The sequence below is a fragment of the Sylvia atricapilla genome, chromosome 5 (genome assembly GCF_009819655.1).
Source record: "Sylvia atricapilla isolate bSylAtr1 chromosome 5, bSylAtr1.pri, whole genome shotgun sequence".
NCBI lineage: Eukaryota > Metazoa > Chordata > Aves > Passeriformes > Sylviidae > Sylvia > Sylvia atricapilla.
Window position 1 is genome coordinate 52,352,034 of NC_089144.1, and position 19,838 is coordinate 52,371,871.

At 39.7% G+C, this 19,838-nt stretch overlaps 1 protein-coding gene across 1 annotated transcript in view; it reads right to left on the minus strand.

Annotated features, from left to right (window-relative positions):
• The window catches only part of PDE3A (phosphodiesterase 3A), a 159,853-nt gene extending 141,513 nt beyond the window's left edge, over positions 1-18,340 (minus strand). Inside the window, exon 1 of the mRNA XM_066319504.1 lies at positions 17,841-18,340. The gene's annotated coding sequence lies outside the window, so the exon portion shown is untranslated. The remainder of the gene's footprint in view (positions 1-17,840) is intronic.
• Positions 18,341-19,838: the final 1,498 nt, after the last annotated feature.

The window sequence follows — 19,838 nt, forward strand, 5'->3', positions numbered from 1 at the left end:
GGAGTGGCTGACAGGACAGGGAGTCCCAGCTCCTTTCACTCACTCCTCTGGCTTGGCAGAGGTCTCCCTGCCGCCAGACTGCTCCCTGGGATGCCTGGCTCTCCCCAGGAGCCCAGCCAAAGCTGGCACTCCCTGGGAAGAGTCACCCCGGCTGCAGCAGGAGCACGGCTTCCCACCTTCTGCATCCCGCTGTAAATACTCCAGGCTGTGAGCGAGCTGGACCAACAAAGACTCATCTTCCACTGGCCACCCACTTCTAAATCCAGCAGTGGCATTGAGACAACTGGCTGGGCCCTGCTAAAATAGACACAAACAAGCGATTCCAGCAGCCACTGAGCCAAATTCCAGGGCAGCAACTGAGTCATGACATGGCAAATTAGCTTTGAATTCATCAGCGCTCAACTGCTCTATTTAGGGCAGTCAATAGGGAGACAAAACCCCATCTCATCTCACATTGTTTAACTCTGACTGCCTCATGCACTTTGTTAGGGTCTCCCTAGGCTTTCCAGATTTCTTTGGAAGCCCAAGACCGAGTTTTTACGAATCCCTATAAAATACCATAATTACAAGGGGTGTATACAAGAGGCAAATGGGGGGAAAAGAAAAAAAAAAAGAAAAAAAAAAAGAAAAAGAAAAAAAAAAAAAAAAAAAAAAAAAAAAAAAAGAATACTAAGCTTGATTCATCAACAAGTTAGACCAGTGGTTCTAACCATTCCTTTCCATGCTCTTCATGGTCCTGTTCTCATGCTGCCACTTTGATTTCAAACACTCCACAGAGCAGCATTTTTACCTTTAATAGCCTGAAATTCCTGGTAAATGAAAAATTAGAAGAAACCCTCTGAGTATGATGGCAAAAAAGCAGTAGGCATGTAACTGTAAACTTAAGCCTTTATGTAATGTTACTTTAACAGGAAAGCAGTACCTACAGGATAAAGGATTTTACATTTGTTGATAAACAAGCGACTTAAGTCAATGGAAGAAAAAATAAAATTAAAGGGATGAAATAAAAATGGGACTCTCTGAGGTCCAGGTGCAGGTGCAAAATCTCCCATTTAAAGAGGTTTTCTGAATGCTCACAGTCTTGGTTGGAGAAACAGTGTGCATTTCAGCTGGACCTGCTGTATATCAAATTTAAGAACCATTAGAGTTAAGCAAGCCAGTTTTCATCAATGCTGAGCACCCATAGTTCTCATTAGTATCTCTGTAAGCCAGAGTGAGGCAGCTGGGGAGAGTGAAGAACAAAGATGAATACAGCTACTAGTTCCTCCATGATGTGTATTTTCTTCCATGGAAAAAACAACACTTGGGGAACTCCTAACCCTTGGATCAGTTCCTCTCACTGCAGTCTGCCCACCATGCCAACGTCTAACTCTTTCTAGAGCCACAAAGAAACTGCTAAGATGACGTTGATGAAAAACACCTTCTTGAAAGGATTTCAGCTTCAACTCAACTTCTTGGCATGACATAAAAACCGAGGTAGAAGCAAGCCTTAAATATAAGGGCCTTAAATGACAGGGAAAATCAGTGGTCAGTCACTAAATAATTTGATGCCACCAGTGTATCAACAGGCAGAGCCTGCTGGCATCCTGCAGTGATAAAATCCATATTTTCATTGGGCCACCCCAAAGAACACATGCGCTGTTGTGTGAGTATATAAATGCAATTTCAGGCTCATGACAAAAACTAAAACAATCAAGGGATAACAAAAAAACCCCAACTAAAAATAACAACAACAAACCCAACCAAACTGAAAAAAACCTCACAAACCCCCATTTTCAGCAGGGTCAGTTCCTGACGCTTACTATGCAACTGATTTAACAGCTCTACTGGTATAAAATGGATAAAAATGGTTAGAAAGCACTATTACTCTGTCAACAACCACCTGAACTTAACAAGATAAAGTAACTATGAAACCACAGCGAGTCACGCACCTTGAAAATCATATTTTCATAGACTCAGTTTCTGGGTATTTTGTCTGACCACCACGAACAACTACAGGAATAAGGAAGCAAGTTATCTTCATTCAGGAAAGAAATATACCCGTCTCTACCTTGTTAGAAAAAATAGCTTCACTATTCTGTATAAATGCAGTATCTGCTTCCAAGTCAATTCCACTTCCCTTGACTGCAGCATTTTAATCCACAGACAGAGCCTTCACATTTATCTTCACCCTCCAAAATAAAGTCATGCAGCTCCTCTATTGGCTGGGAAAAGAATTTAAACTTGACTGAGTAATGCATAAATTCCTGTTTACAAGAAGAACTGGCTTGCTTGTATTACAACAAGGGCACAATAATTTGTAAATGAGTGAAGGTGAATCTCTGTTTAAGATGGTCTCCAAAGTGCATTATTTTGTTAATGCACTCAAAACATTAGGAAAGAGTATAGTGAAACATCTGGAAAATGGATTCCGTGATTGTGAAATCCAGTTTGTAAGCAGAAAAATCCCTCTTCTGGGAGCCAAAAGGAAATGGACAGCCAAAGCACTTCCAAAGGAGGAAGATGATGGCATTTTGCTTGCCTTCAAAATCTACATAGGTGAATGAAAACAGTTAAAGTCTGTGCTTCTGGCATACTTAAGAAAAACATTGCCACTGAGTGAAGGCCAAGCCAACTGTGCACTCCTGACAACAAGCATCTTTCTAGACACAGAGAGGTACATGCAAAGTTGGAGAATTAAATTAAGTTCCCCAGCTGAACATGGCTACCCTTGGTGCTGGCACTCGAGGAAAAAGAAAACATCAGCAAACATTCCTACAAGACAGGAATGGCTTATTTTGAGTTTCACAGGAGTGGCTGAATCTCCCAGGTGTTCCAGGTCCAGCTGGCACTGTGCAGTTCCATCAACAAAATGCATGGCTCATCTTTTACCACTGCTAGAATTGCCTGCACATGCAAACTCTCCAAAATGCAATCAGATCATCCCCTAATGTGAAAATTGCCCAGCCCTTCAAAGCCCTCTGGAAAACATCTCATAGCAGGCACTTAGGTCCAGACATCTACACTGGTTACATATTTGGATTCTGTGTTAAACAAGGCAGTATCATACCACTGTAATGCACAGCCTAAGCAGCTTGGTATTAAATAGCTTATGTATTGCTGAAAGAACTAATATTAAAAACCACAGAGATAAGTTAAAAAAAAAAAAAAAAATGCAGGCTACAGCTTCAGAATCTCTGGAAATGCCACCAGTCTTCAAGTCAGCTCACGTACAGTAAAGAAAAGGAACGAATTTGACCTGCATGTTTAGTGAGGAAGATGGAAAACCAAGGATCAGATAACTTTCCAATACACCAAAATGCATCTGCAGAAACTGGTTTCTCACATAAGCCAACATGAATGCTTGGTTTGCAGGCACGAGGCTGTCCAAGTGAAGTAGCTGTAGCATCACAGGAAAAGGACAAAAAAAGGCATCAGCTGTTGGTATGAGAAAAATCACAGGAACTACCCAAGACAGACTGGCTTGTGGTTTCCTTTGGGTTAGCAGAAATCATAGGAGTGCTTTGCCGATTGCCTTAGAGTATTTGCCAGCAAATTACCACAATGGTTTCCTCTTCAGAATAAAGTGTGTGCTCAGATTTGGATCCTACATCACTAAAACAGGGAAGCTCTGTTATTGATTTTCACGGCTGTAAGGGAAAAAAAAAAAGTACAAACCAAATCCTTTGTAGCTGATCTCCTCTGGAGAAAAACCTTACCAGCAGCTAAAAGGCAGAGAGGGCTTTGCAGCACCAAGCTAAAGGAAGTGCAGAGTGGTAACTTTTGGCAAATGCTATCATTATAAACAGTGAACATGGTAACAAGCAGGAGAGTTTTTTTTCCCTCTGGACCCGGGGGGCGGGGGGGGGGGCGTGGAAACCCAATCCATGGACATTTCTGTGTGTGTACATGTATTAGTCTTTGTACGTCATTAAAATGTTTGTGTGTCAGGACCTTGCTTTAGAACAGCTGTTCTCTTACTTTGGGTAATGTATATTCCCACTGATTTCCTGCTAAAAAAGGAAACAAAACACACACACACTTTTTCTGTCTTTGTTGCCCAAAATGGAACACCTCTAAAAGGAAACTTGAAGAAGTTTTTAGATGACAAGCAAGAAAAGAAAGAGGATGCTACATAATGAACATTTAACAAAATGGTAATTGTATTTTGATTTGTTATTTCTGGCCAGGTTTTCTTCCAAGTACATCTGTTTAGAAACCACAATTAAATTACTTTACTATGCAGCTAGCATGGGATGGTGGTGAAAAAAAAAATCAACAATTGAAAATGCTGATAACTAAAAATGTCTTCTTTAGGAAAGTGACAGTCAACTTCTTTTAAAAGATTACAAGGCTACAAGTACTTACCAAGTTATAAATCACTTTTCAAGTATACTGTAGCACAGGAGAATCTTCTGTGATGAAAACAGTGTCTAGATCATGTACTAAAGTGGCACCACATTACTCAAAACAACACTTGTCATGCAAAACTGAGGCCTTTGAAATCTCAGCACCACCTCAATCTCTGTCCAGCAGAACTGCCTGGACTAACTCCCTGGTTAAAATCAGTTAAAACTGTTTGCCTTCCTTAAAGATGTGGATGACATCTTTGAGTAAAATGTCCAGCTTTTAGTCTTGGATCATAGACTTTTGCATCACTGTACTTTACACTTAAGGTTTAAGATACATACAGTACTCCCACCCTATCCAGGCATCTCTGGTTTGCCTGTACAAAAGCATCATAGAATAATTTTGATTGGCAGGGACCTCCAGAAGTCATCCAGTGCTCTAACAAGAATCAGATATCAATGGGAAATACAAGGAAAAAAGCATTCTTACTGAAACAACTTTATAATGAAGTCCTTCACAAAAAGAGGACTTGGAGTGATTTAATCTCTTGCCTGGAGAAATGCCAACAACCTACTTGAAACCTGACTGTTTCTGCTGGACTATGGAGCAGCCAGAGCACAGGAAGGGTTGCAAACCACAGACCTCTTTTTCTGGTCAGTGAGGAGTCCCACTAGGACACAACTATTAGGCACTCATCAGCCACCCCTTTCTCAGCTACCAAAAAATCTCATCAACTACACCGGAATCATATGTGCACATTTGTGTTCCGAGTGTTTAAAATAAAAGCTAAAATCACAATTTCCTCATGAAAATTCACTTTGAGGACAACTCTACCATATACTCATTGGTCTTGTGTAATATCTACCACACCCTTCAATAAAACTTCCCCAAGAACAACCACAGGACAAATAAAATGAAACAGCCCCTTCAAACTCACCATGGTCTATCTGTGAGTCACTCCTAAGAGAAAGCATATTTTTACTGAAATCAGGATATCTTACAATTCTGAATCAATTATATATTTTCATTATTTTGTCTCCCACTGCCATCCTGCAATGAGCACTGTTTTCAGATGCAAAAATTCCTGTGTTCTCAAGCATTGTCATGGTGTTTAATGAAAAAGTGTATGTGGGAAAGCTTTGTGACCTAGAAAGGAGATGTACTGTATGAATGATGCACCAAGCCCAGAGAGTAAGACGTCATTATTCTATTTATATCTATAGGCAAAGGAAAAATGAGTCCAGGAAAAAGATGAAATACTTCATGTGCTGCAGGAATTGTTATTTAAATTAGCAGATTTTTTAAAACCCCAAAAGGGCAAAAAAACCCAGCACCCAAACATAAAGACTAACATCTTTGTGGTACAAAGAAAAAATAATCAAATTTATAATGATCAAATCTCAGTCTTGGCCAATTTGTTCTCTTGTGTATTTGGTTTGCCACATCTCCAGTTGTCTGACATGAAGCAAAAATATTTCAAATCTGTGGTTTGTAAGTAGGCTACCAAACGCATTTAAAAATTGTGTCCAACTGTTTCAAGTAATCTCACACAAGGTACTTAGAAATAAAGTGCTTTTTTTTCAGCTTTTCTTCAAGAAACATCTATTTTCTTTTCTCTCCTGTGGTTGCACCACCCCACAGGCATGTGAGCCAGAGACACCAGCACAATCGAGGTGTCAGACCAAGCCACCACCCTGGGTACTTCATGGAATGGCTCTCAAGAGTTTGCAGAATACAATGCAGATTCCACACTTGTGATTTTATTTCAATCCAGATTAGATAAAGTGCAAGAAGGAAGGAAAGGATAACCCATCTTTCCAAGAAAATCACAATGTAGGACAGTTTCAGTCTCCATACATCCTGCTGTAATCTCTCAGGTGTTTTTCCTGTTATATTCCCCTTGTGTTGGCCGATCATCAAACAGCACCAACACTGTGTAGAGGAAGGGTTCCCTGAATTTATTACAAGACATCACTGGAATCCATTTGTAAGAAGTAACTGTCATCAAAACAAGCATCTCTCTCTCTCCCTTATCCCTGCTCTTCACTTAAACTTTAATCCACACAACTAAAAATCCTAGTGAACTGCCTCTCCCATTTTCATAACATTCTGAAAAATCACTGGCAAGCACACAAGAGCTCAGGGACTCACTCAAACACATTTAACCTACATACAAAGAGTTAAAGGAGCTATTTCAGCCCTGCCTTCCAAAAAGAAAAAAGAAAAAAAGAAAAAAAAACAAAAACAAAAAAAAAAAAAACAACAAACCAAAAACCAAAAAACCAACAAACCCACATGCAAAATCAATTACCAGTTCTGCCTTTTTGAGCCTCTGGATCCAACAGCTGTAGCTCACAGACTCCCTCACATCACATGTTTATATGACAGCCCTGGTACACATTTTAGTCATGGAAAAAACAAAACCTTTGATGGCCATTTCAGCTGTCATCAAACCAACCAGAACCTTGTCTGCTTCCATTCTGCATTTCCTTCTCTGTACTCCCCACGGACTCACAGAATGCTCTGGAAGATACACCCTCAGACTACCTTTCCTAGAGGACTTCTGATTTGAGAATAAAATGAGAAGCTGCTGTGGTTTTCAGGAGGTTTTCTGACATACACCTGCAACACACTTCCCCTCTCTTCTAAGCAAAAGAAGCAGGTTTTTGTGGCTGGCTAAAGCTGACACAATGAGTGAGTAGGTCTAAGCTCTGGAAAGAAGGGATCCACCTTTCAGTATGTTTCAGAAACCTACTGAAACATAACTAACCAGTCCCAAAGGAGTAACACTCACAGTGTAGAGGCACTAGTAGAGAAGGGACACAATTTTCCAGTGCTTCCCCATAATGAAAATGCCAGTAAACAGTGCTATTTACCCTTTTCAGCAGCCATCAACAGGCTGTCTTGGTGCTTGCAAATGTTCTGTAGCTTCAAATACAGCTCACAGAATCACAGGAAGGGAACTCAGGAGGACATCTTGTCCAACTCTCCAATATTTAGTTGCAATAAACACCAGACCAATTTTACAGCAGCTGACTCTAACCCTATATCCATTAACATAACCAACACCAACTCCTCACAACCAAATGAAGCAACATGGACCTGACCAAAGGAGTTGATAAGCTTCCAACAGCAAGAAAATCTGCCTTCATTGATTTTTCTCCCCTTTGATTTGCCTGCATTTTTTTTTTGAGCGGAAACTCCAGTGTGGTTGGCATGCCGGCAGGATCCCAGCTGGAGGCTGCCAGCTCTGCACCCAGACATGGCTGTGTTCGGCACGCTGGAAAATGTTTGGGACACTCAGATCTAAGAGTGCCAGCTCGTGGCTGTGGAAAATTACCAAATGGTTACTGAAGAGAAAACTTGGATAAATTGCCAATTGCTCACTGAGTGTTTGAGTCTTGTCTCCCCTTTTTCACTGAGTGTCTCTGTCTTCTCTTACAAAACTGCAGCTTTTAGAGTTAGGACACTTTGTACTTTCCCTCCATATTACTAATTACTGCCACCAAGCCGTGAAGAACTACCCCACACTAAGTCATTTTTCCTTCTTTTCCATCATTACATTCTTTGGTTGGCTAGAGTCCTTTATTGAAAAAAGAGGTGACGAGGTTTAGTTGTTTCTTATATCTGGTTTATATATACACAAAACCAAACCACACATGATGCTGTTCATGACAGGTTTACTTTACTCAAGCAACAAAGTTAGCAAGTCCAACTTTATTATTTTCTTTTTTTTATTTTCAATTCGTCAGGTTTCAAAGCCAAAAAACTTCTTTTACTGAGAAACAGCTCAGGACTACATGTAAACAGCGGCGTGAAAATAGGTCAGATTTTGACAAGTCTCTGAGTTACCTCACAGAAAGTCTGTGAGGAAGTTGGAGATTTTCTGGGAAACTTATCCACATCATGTTTCCATTACTGAACAAATAATAAAATTATGCAAACAGAAAGGAGGTTTTTCACTGTACCCTACTGTATTTGTTTCTTTGTCTCCCATTAAATTTCCAATGTTCTGCATACTTCTCAGTCCAATTACTTCTAGAATAAGAAACCCCATATTTGATTTTACTTAGCTTATATGCATCGTATCACAAATCATATGCTGTCATAACAAACCAACAGACAAGTTACCACGAAAATCCAAGCTGTTTGGTTTGGGTTTTTTTCAACAAGTCAACCAACACCCATTACGGCAAAATTAATTATTTTTCAAGGAAGCATAAGTGGGTAAGTCTAAATGTTCTATCTCTTGCGTTTTTAAACTGAGATAGCTGATACAGGCACAAATAAGGTCACAAGTTACAGGAATGCTTTTAAGAAAGCATCTGGGAATGAGTGACTTTGGTACAAATTGAGCACGTGGGAAGATCCCTTGACCTACCAGAAGGACATGCTAGAAAACATCTGGCTCAACCTCACCATTTGTGGAATTCCACAGGAGCACAACCAGAAACATGTCCCCTGTCTGCAACAACCAAACCGTTTTACCACTTCCAGGACTGATTCATTCAAGTGAAAACAGGAAAACAAAGCAAGAAGTCCTTTTAGGATTTGCAAAACAGGCCAACATTAGAAAGGTAAACAGAGCCAAGAGCTGAGCTGGGGCTTGCAGCTTCCCCTCCATGGGCTCTACCCAAGAAGAGCCACATTGCACAACTCCATGCTAACAGGTGCTCAAATGCCAGCCAGCAAACAAAGCTCACTAAAATCACTGCAGGCCTTCACTTTTTACTGCTGGGCTCAACACTTCAACACAGTTAAGAGCTCTCAAGAGCTCATCTGGTTTAAGGCCAAAGTATCCAGTGTTTTACTCAATCATGTCAATAAAAAGGATTATCAACCACCTACTTAACACACTCTTTTGCAGTGTTTCCATCCCTCTGACTGCTCACCTATTTGTGTCAAAGATAACCTGTTTTACAGTATATATGCAAGTTAATGATTCTTACTAGTACAAGGTGTACACTATGTGCTTGGCAGAGGTAAAGACCTGGTGTGCCCCATAAAGCTTGCCATCAAAGCAGCCACATTAAAAAAAAGAAGACAACAAAATGAAATAAGGGAAAGATGGAAATTTAAATTAGCAATTTTTTGAGCCCCTCCTTCATACAGAACTTATATACTGCTGCAGAAATATAAGGAGAATCGGAGAATCAAAATAATTATTTCTTTTGTACTGGCAATTTTAACAAAATCCAGAATAAAAGCAAGCAAGGCCTGAGCCACAGTATTCCAAGCAAACCTCATTAGAGCAGACTGGAAATAGAACTGTGCCAGCTGAATGCTCTCTGATCTCCAGAAGCACAGTATCCATGCACTTTTGTGTGACCTTCAGAGACACTGCCACAGGCTCTACACCTTCAAAAATTCAAACACTGCCTAAGGACAGAACTGTCAGTGTTCACACTTCTTTTATGGTGGTTTTGTAATGGGAGACCTTTAATTTACTTCAGATTTTTTAGGCTTCCCTCACGTTTTAAGAGCCTTGTAGTTTGAATAAAGCAGGATGCAATTTGATTTAAAACCCCTCCATTTCTTGACCTGTTGCCATTTGAAATGAGGTATCTTCTATTTTGTATGGAATTAATGTAAACCAGTCTCATGAAGATCCTTCTCCATTCTTTGAACAACCACCAATGAAACTCAGGTCTGCATCTTTTTGGCCCTGAAATGCAATCTGAGATCAAGCTGAACATTTAATTAATCAACTTTTAGTGCTTGCAAGTCTAAGTTTCACAACAGCTGAGGTTCTCTCTCAAAAATACCCATCAGTGGATATCTCAGAACTACATCATCAAGAACTACAAGATCTTCCCTTACACTCGGAGGAAAAAATAAAGCAAATCAGACCAAATCCAATATTTACACCTGTGAGTGGTGGAAAGACACCTTGAAACTCACCAACCCTAAAGATCTGGTTGTTTGTTTTCTTTTTTAATAGGTGCATTCATTTATATGAAATCACAGAATCACATATTCCAAGTTGGAAGGGGCCACTAAGGATCACTGAAGTCCAGCTCCTGGCCTGGCACAGGATACCCCAAGAATCCCACCACATGCCTGAGAGAGTTGTCCAAACACTTCTTGAGCTCTGTCAGACTAGGGGCTGTGACCACCTCCCTGGAGAGCCTGTTCAGTGCCCAACCACCCTTTGGGTGAGAAACCTTTTCCTGGTTAACTTCAGAACATTTATTATCATGATCTTCAAATTCCTCTCCTAGCTCTAAGATGTGTCATTGGCCTAGTTTCTTGGCTTTTAACACTGTAGTTCTGTAGATCTGTGGTAGAATATATGAAGGTTGTATATGATTACTCATGCATAAAAGTGAAATTAATCCAAGCTGCTCCAATTAGAAGCTGTAATTCCAGTAGAGGGAGAAGACATGAAGTCCCAGATTCAAGGGCATCCCTTTGGGGAACTTCCATAAACTTTAACTACAGGGGCAATAAACACAGAGTGACAGCTCACATCAACTGAAATAATAAAACAGTGAGGTCATTTCTCTATAATGCTTATCAAAATTTTATCTCAAGTAAATGATTTATAGTACTAGATAGTACCCATCAGGGCTACTCCTCTTTCTGCCTCACAGTCAGAGCTTCTCTTAAGGGGAGATACCTTTCAAACAGAAGAAGAGACAATCTTCCCTCAACTTGCCAATTGGCAGTCTCCAGTAGATACGATAATGTTGCAAACAGACACCGACTGCTTATTTCCACTCTGAGGGACTCATTGCACGTCTACATGCAAAGAACATTTTTACTGACCTTCTCCACTGGTCTGGCCATACAGAGATCAGAAGCCACAACCTGCTTTGTCCTGCACACTTCCAGCACTACTACAGGCTCTTCAAGCATTGTTTTGTTCAGCCTAGGGATGGTGATTTTCCAGGCAGCAAAGGGAAAATCAAGTGCAAGCAGTCTGTAAAAGACTTCACAAATTGAATCCCGGATTCAGAAGAACCCTAAGCTACTTGTTTCAACATTGAAATGAGCTGGGCCACTGACTTCAACCACAACACTGAACTGGATTTTCTCAATTTGTGCAATGCTCAAAACTCCAGATTATTTTGACAGGGATGACCCAGGAATGCTCCTCCTCAGTAGCAGTTATGTAAATTTACCAAGCATTAATCTCTCCTTGTCTAGGCTGAAGCCTGTAATATGATAGTGCCACCAAAGCAACATTTCCAAAGTAAACTCTGTAACTTGCACAAGCTACACCTTAGCCTGTTTATTTATATTTTTCTGAAATGACTGTTGCGTCTAAAATTCTATAGGCAAAGAAATTCTAAAAAGCAAACAAAAACAACAGAACCCCAAACCCTGCATTGCACTTCGTTATCTTATTCTCTCTTGCCCACTGCACTTTACCATGAGGAAAAAGGAAAGCTCTATCCCAAATCAGAGGAGCCAGGAACAGAGAGGTTAGGAGATACACCCACACCCTGCAGATAGTCATTGCAGAAACAGTGTGAGAACCTGGATGTGAATATTAAAATATTCACTAATTAAAACATTCAAATTCCCACACATTTTTTTTCTTCTGATGTTCTTCATTATTGACACTATATGTGAAGCTGCATTTAGCAGCCCTCGTGGGTGGGCATAGGTCATCCTCTCTTCTGTATATTCTATTTTCCCCAGGAGAGGCTTATGCAATATCCTGATGTGCAAACAATAACGGAGTCATGGAAAATGTGCTCTTGCATGAAAACTTTAGGAGGGGGATGGGATGAGATGGAGAGCTGTCCCATTATGCTCAAAAATTTCAATTTAAACCAGCTGTACAATAAATAACTTCCTGCACTTGGCCACAAAGACACTGCAAGGATACTCTCTAAAAACAAATATTTTTTGGGTCAAGTGTGTATATCCAGTACAATGATAACACTTCGAGTACTTCCTGCAAGCTCAGCAACAGCTTCACCATTTTCCAGAGTTGCTCTACTTCAGGAGGACCTGGCTTCCTGTCTTTCACCACAACATTTCAGCCTGCTCAAGTAGCTCTCCTCAATGTTAAGAGAGAGGGTTTCCCTAGGGAAACCTGTCTGCAATCTCTTGTCCTTGTGCCAGTGGGAAAGCCCCAGCCTGACACCATGATCACAGTCATGACCACATGCCCAGTCCATACAGATGTTTCCATGTGGTGAAGGATGAAGTCACTTCAGTCTTTTCCCTTCAGCTGTGAAATGGAGGGAACTGAATCGAGTCCCTTTCTCTTTCCTTCACCCATCCATCTTTTCACATAACTTGCAGGAAATCAGTTCCTTTCACCTTTCTACATTCCGTGAAAAATGTCTCTAGCAGGCTCAAAGTCTTAGAGGTCAGGGCAAACACATATTTATACAAGTAACAAAAAAAAGGAATTTGTATGACTGGAAGAAAATCAGCTAAAAACAAATACTTCATGGTCTGTCACCATAAATTGAATGCTTTCTGCCACATGAAGATGCCCATGACCAAAACTCACTAGCAAGACACCCTGATGCTCACAGATTATGCAGAATTTTGATCTATTTTCAGATAATTTAAATAGTTAAAGATAACTACTACACATTTCTGTTTTATTAGATAATGCAAAGCATGGTCTGGGTTCTTAATTTCTGCATGGAACCACTTAAAGTATGATGAGTTGTGACCTAATGCAAATCTTTTGGTATTTCGTATTTTCCCCTAGAAGTTTTGACACCTACTGAATGGTAACAATAGGGATATATCTGTTTTCATTTTAAAGTAAAGTTTTTAGTGACGACAGCACAGGAGAAGCTTGAGAAATGTACCAAGGGAAAAAAAACCCTCAACAAAGCAAAAATAAAACCACATACAAAAAAAAACCTCACTCACAAGAGAAGTAAAAACAATGTTTGATATTAACAGGTATATACACTCTAACATAAAGGTTTCTTTCTCTCTTTTTATAACTTGAGGATGACATGGCTCATTCAGGCAGCTGTCACAATAACTTATATTTGGCTGAAAGAGTGGAGCTCTATTTCTTTGCTATAAAACTTTTTGTGTTTGTTTTGAAACTTCCCATGCATTTCTTTTCCAGCTAAGGCAGCAGGCAAACATGCCTGATCAAACAACCACAGAAAATATACATTGTATATCTAACCTGAATCCATCTGTCAAGTCTTTGGGGCTTCAACAGCTTTAGCTATGACAGACTTATCCTCCTCATAATCTTTTGTTTGCCATGGAAGGTAAACTTACACAGAGCATCAATGCCAAAGACAAGCCTTGCTGGCACAGAACAAACATCTTCTAGCTCCTGTGGTGGCAGGAGGATGCTCTGCTAGAAGATACCAGACATGTATGACCTCTAATGACCCAAAATAGTTGTGCAAGGCTTGCACCTCAGAGGCCACGTTCCCTCTGGACTTCTTACCTTGATCCATAAAAGCACGGCAAATTGTTGCTGATCCAGGCAGCTCAGCTGTTCAAGACATCACAGTGAAGAAATGTACCATTAAATTACTTTTCCATGCACAGTTTATAGGTGCTGGTAGTCCATGCGGGGCTGGAAAAAAATGGGGGGATTGTTCCTTATGAGCTTTGTGCAGACAGCTTGTGTGACTGTTTAGACAAACACCATACAGGCTATGGCAAGAGAGCAAGGATGTTGAAATGAAAGCATCACTCCTTTCCTGCTGCCACATGCTCTGTGGCCATAGAACTTCACCATATAGTCAGTCTCTATCTAAATTTGAGGGGGGGTTAAACCCATTGCTTGCTGTTTTTGTCTTATGGAATGTTACATGGGCAGAAAAAAAGATTCTCTTCCCCTTCATACTAAATGTCTGTACTGATTATCACCTTACCTTCCTTTGAAATCCAGCAGACTATTGTCTTAAAGGAGTAAGTCACTGGACACCTTTCAATGATCCTGCTACACAAGTCAGATGCTTTTTTACGTTTAGGGTATTTTTAAAAGAGCTTCTGGAAGTAGAAAACAAAACAAACAGCAGCTACAGAATTTGTCAACACAAAGACTATAATGATCTCCACAGTACATGGCTTTAAGTAACCTCACAAATGTCAATCTCTGCCCTCTTGCTCAGCTTCTGCCCTCCAAAGCTACCATCAATATTCTCTGCAACCTGCCACTCCAGTGATTTTCTAGCATTCTGACTCCCTCAGCATTATCATAATGAAAATAGCTATTGGAGACTTTCCTGCTATTCATTAATAATCATAACCCATCAGTTGTTATGATGATTTGAAAAAGCAAATTTACATTAAGTCCTTCATTTGCTTTTAGCAATTATCTCATCATCCCAGCCAGCCACTGAAGTCCTGGTGTCTGACTGCTTCAGTGCAATGAGATCCAGGAATCTTCAGATATTTTCTTTCTGAAAAGATTGTGTGATGACACTTACCTGCCAGGGGTTTAGTGTGATTATTCAGAACAAACCAGAGCTACCTCTGGGCAATCTCCAAGGCCTTGCTCCTGCCTTAGCCCAGCCCTTTCTGATCTCCCCAGCATCTGAACCTCTCTGGCCACGGCTCCCTGCACACAGACCTCTCCAGTGGTTTTCCCCTTTCGTCAGTTTTTCTCATCTGAGCGGAATTTTCTACCAGTGAAGCCATTAGAACATTAAAATTGACTTATCCTGATGGCAAAATGGACCAGGTTTGCTGGCAAAGCATGAAGCTAAACAGACACAAAATAATCAGCATAAAAATGGCGCTTTTCATTCCTGTTTGATAAAATTTTCATATCAACACATCAAACGCTCAACATAGCAAACATCTGCAGACAACCAGGAGCAGGAACACACCCGGCATTTTGTGGAATTTTCCTTAGAGAACTCACACATAAGACAGAAATCACTTCATGACTGGATATCACAAATCATATATCAAACACGCAAAATAAAACCACAGAAAGAAGTTCATCTGATAAGATTAGCATTCTCTCCACCTATTCTTCTTTTTTTCCCCCCATGGAATCTCCACATATTTTTTCCTCATTTATGCTTACAAACTTCAGCTTTAAAAACGCTGTGAGCATGAGAATATATTTTTTTGTCTCCCCCCAGGTTGAAACTGAAGCCCATGGTGAAGTGGGAAGAAGGGGTGATTATTAATTCCCTGCCTCACACACAGCAAGATCAATCATCACCTCTGGATGAGCAGAGATGTTACAGAGAGAGAGAGAGGGAGTGTGAGTGTGTGTTCTGTGTGTATGAACACACACACACACACATATATGGTAACAACTGGTTTTTCACTTTTCAAACTATTTGCTTTGAGACTGGAACATTCTGATCCTGGCAAAATGACGCAACTTATTAGTGGCAAGAAGTGACTCAGTGCCTTGCACTATTTTAGAAAGCCAGAAAAGAGAACTGCTAACTCTGCTACTTCCAACATACACACGCTTCCAAATTCAAACTTTATTATGGAAAAAAGAAAAAAGAAAAAAAAGTACAATGGAAAAAACCTTCAAAATAACTCATAAGAAAGTACAAAGAACGCCACAGAGCTTTCGATTTGTTGTTCTTAAAATGACCAGGAAATAAGAAAACACCTGATCAACTATTTATTCTAATTAGCTCTGCTTTTAAAAACAAATCACAAGACATCAGAAAGAAAAGTTTACAAGAAGTCTCCAGGTTTTCTCCATCCATAGCTCTTCCAATAAGCCAAAAAGGTTCGATTTAACCCAACTGTACATCCAAAAGTCATTTCCCTGAGATACCTTATGTGAGCACCATTAAGAGTGAAGAGGTATCCTCAGAGGTGTCTCCTCCAGGAAGCAGTAGTTTCTGAAAACTGTGCTGCATCACTGGCAGAGCAGACACTGCATCAGGGCAAAAAGAACATCCCAAAGGCTACTCCAGATTTGTAAAATTAAAGGTGGGAAGTCTTCAGTTCACTTTACTGTTAATCCCGTTTCTCCATACCCACAGTTCTGTCCGGTCAAATAAACCTTCAGAGGAAGCATTTTATTTAATTTATGCATATATGAAAAACACAGATAAATTTATTTATGAAGGCTCTTTGACACAGTGGGCACAGCACTGTAGAGAGCTACAAGACCCAGCTTTCATTTTGAGCAGCAATATTTACATACACTGAACTTATTTCCCTTCTCAATTTGCTTATGCCCAAAGTGGAACTTCTCATCATACCTACCCACTTTGAAAATAAGGCTTGAAAAATGTTAAGAAAGCACTTTTCTGGATCTGAAACCCCAACTGTACCAGCCAAGCCTTCTAATACAACTCCCAGGCACCAAAAGGTGGTTTTGAAAACCAAGTTTATGACTGGCTTGTGAAATGAAACAGGCCATGTTAAATACAGGTAGCTTTTAGCTTAACAACTACACATAGAGGATTGTAAAAGTTACTAAAAAGAAAATAAATTTCCATCCCTAAATTCTGATTAAAGCAGTTTGAGTATTTTTTGAGTATTGAGCAGTTTGATTATTGTTTTAAAGAAGGAAAAAAACCAAAAAAAACAACAAAAAAACAAAAACAAAAAAAAAAAAAAAAGGGGAGGGCTTAACATTTATTAAAGAATACAATAATGTCATACTGTGTCTGTATCATACTAAGTTCCTGTGCCTTTATGCACAAAACCAACAGAGAGATGCAGGCATAACAGCCAGACAGAGTGGGAGACTCCTATCCTACCTCTGCAGAAAGAACCTTTGTAGCAAGTGTTGAAAACATCAGCTAAGCATTTCTCTAACAGCTACTTCCAAAATTGCCATTTTTAATGTAGATTTTAGAATCCAGAAGAGATGTTTGTTTGTTTTGAAGCCAGAGTGGTCTACATAATCCTGTAATTTCATGTAGTGTAGTTTCTGAGTTCACCACGGTGTCATTGTCATATACAAGCTCTACTACAACAAAACTCCCTGTAATCATGTTTGGTAACTGTTTATGAAGAAAGAGAAACCAAAGTATGCCTAGAGAGCAGGAAAAATTAGGAGTAAGATGATTAAAACAGACATGAAAAAAAAAAAACAAACCTAAGGCTTGGGAAAAAAAAAAAAAAACCACAAAAAGAGAGGATTACTGTCTTACTAAAGTGATCCCCTGTATTGAAAAGAGATTGCAATCAGAAATCTGCCACTTATCCAATAAATTAGCCTGACTTTCAAAGGCATCCTTTAGCAGATGCGTGCCTTGGAGTAATCAGTGCATCCATTACATGGAAAGCCATTTATTGCAAGAAGCAGGATTAGACTGAATCAAGGAAACAAAACCAACTCTCCCTCAAAAAAAACCTAATTAAAATCAGTCAATGTATCTTTCAGACAAAATTATTTTCAACCTGAAGCACTGTCTGGTGCAAAATGTTGAGAATAACTGGAGGAGGAGAATTCAAGGATCTCTACACCTTTTTTTTTTCCAGTTTAAGCCTGAAGGTTTGTGAGTAAGATGACACACTCTCTAGAAGAGACAAGGAGTGTACTTTATGTCACCTTCAGTATCAGCCTCCAACTTTATAAACACACAAATTCATTAAACAGTATAAAAAACTTGGTTTCTCACCAGCCAGGGAGGATGAGGGGCTTGTTCTCCAGATGTGCCATCAGCTTTGGCACACCACACCCTCTTCTGCCTCTCTTCTCCTCAGGGAAAGTCATGGAGTCAGAGCTGTCTGAGCCCTACAAATGGACCTTCAGCTCCCTAAAACTGGTCTGGGGAACTAAGAAATAACAAACTAGGAATGCAAAAGCACTCATCAATACTGGCAGAGAGGAAAAACAAAAACAAAACTACCATGGACTCACTTTTCATTGTAGTGTCTCATTCCCCAACACACCATCGTCAGCCTAATGGTTAAATGAAAGTTATGGGAAATGCCTCTCCCTCCCATTCTAAATTGCAGCACTGATTCACCTGCAGAACCCTGACCAGGTCATTTAACTCCTCCATTTGTTTTAACCAGCTCTAATGGGAGTATGAAGATCCTCATCACCTGAGGTCTGAAGAAGTTTCTTTGAACAAAGATGCTTTGAAGCATGAGTAAGCAACAGAAACTACACAAAGCACAACTATACAGTAATTAACCAGCTACTATAAAACAAAAAAGTTTAAGAAAAAAATCAAAGACAAAACTTGAAGGTCAGATTTCTCAAAAGAAGAAAGCAAAAGAAGTGAACTCAGATTTTACCGTATCTGATTATATTTGGGATGCTCTGAAAATGAAGTTCACTAAACAGCAAGTTTACATACAAAGAAAAACATTGTTCCAAAAATGCAAAGTTTTACAGAAAATGTACATTTATAAGAGGGTTCAAATCCTTCTAATTCTTTAAAGTTTTAAGTCTAGTTTCTCTAATATATGTGCATTTTTGGCCATTCCTACTTCTTCTTTGTGATCATTTGCTTAAGCATTCATCAAAGGCAGGTACTGAACATGGGAACCCCTCTGCTGCATGTCAAATATGCCCTAAAAATCCTAAATGGGCTAGCACAGACAAACAAATACATAAGAGAATGCAATATGAGCTTTTGGACATTTGACACAGTTTGGAAACGATCACCTCTTTTTTCAGCTGGTTTCTGTTCTTTCCATTTACCCGATGAATGTCCTGCCCTCCCAGCTTTTAGCTTCTCTGGTTAAAGAATGAATCCCAGGCATTCTCTGCTTCTACACACCCCCTTTTATTTAGCAATATATTTGAATGGAAGGATGAGCATCACTGGATGAACAAACATCTTGTTTAAGCCACAGTGTAATTTCGGTGCTTCTAAAACCACTAAGGAACAGAGCCATGATCGCAGCAGTTACTGTAGGATAGTTTTTTCCTGTCTTTCAAAATAAGACGAAATGCATCCATAATCAATATAGTTCCCTGCATGGCTGCCATTTTCTCGTGATTTACAGTGCTTGTCATTCAACCATTAGCCACAGACATTCCCAGAACATCCAGCATCTGAAAGAACATATGGAACAGCTCTGCTTACCTCAAACTCCATTAAATCTATTGTGCTAAACAAGACTGGAATCAAAGGAAAGACTGTAAAAATGCAGGCAAAAGCCCTTAAATTTATGGCTAATTCAGAGATTAATGAACTCCAAAATTCACCTAATCTGGAGTGTACCCCAGATTATAATAATTGTAATAAACTCCACCTTGCAATTGTAATAAAAACATTGTAATAAAGGTCAACCTGCACATACAACAACCTGTGCTCACCTCAAAGCTTTGCTCCAGAACACTGCTTATTTATCAACATATTGCAGCCCTTTAAAGTATATACATTGCAATCTGACCTCTTCCCAGGAGTGAATGTTATACATCATTATGATTATACATTTTCAAGAATTCAGTTTCTCAGTCCCAGTTAAGAGAGAGTTTTCACAGTCTCACATGTATTCTTGCCCTGGCCTCTGCAAACAAGTGCCTAAACTATCATCTGGTACTTTTAAAACTGTGACACTCCAACCTCTGTTCCTAACTTCTCTCCTAACAGTTAAGCAGCAATAGGTCTGGACAAGAGCCCATTTAATTTTTTACCGCCAAACCCCATGTCAGGGAA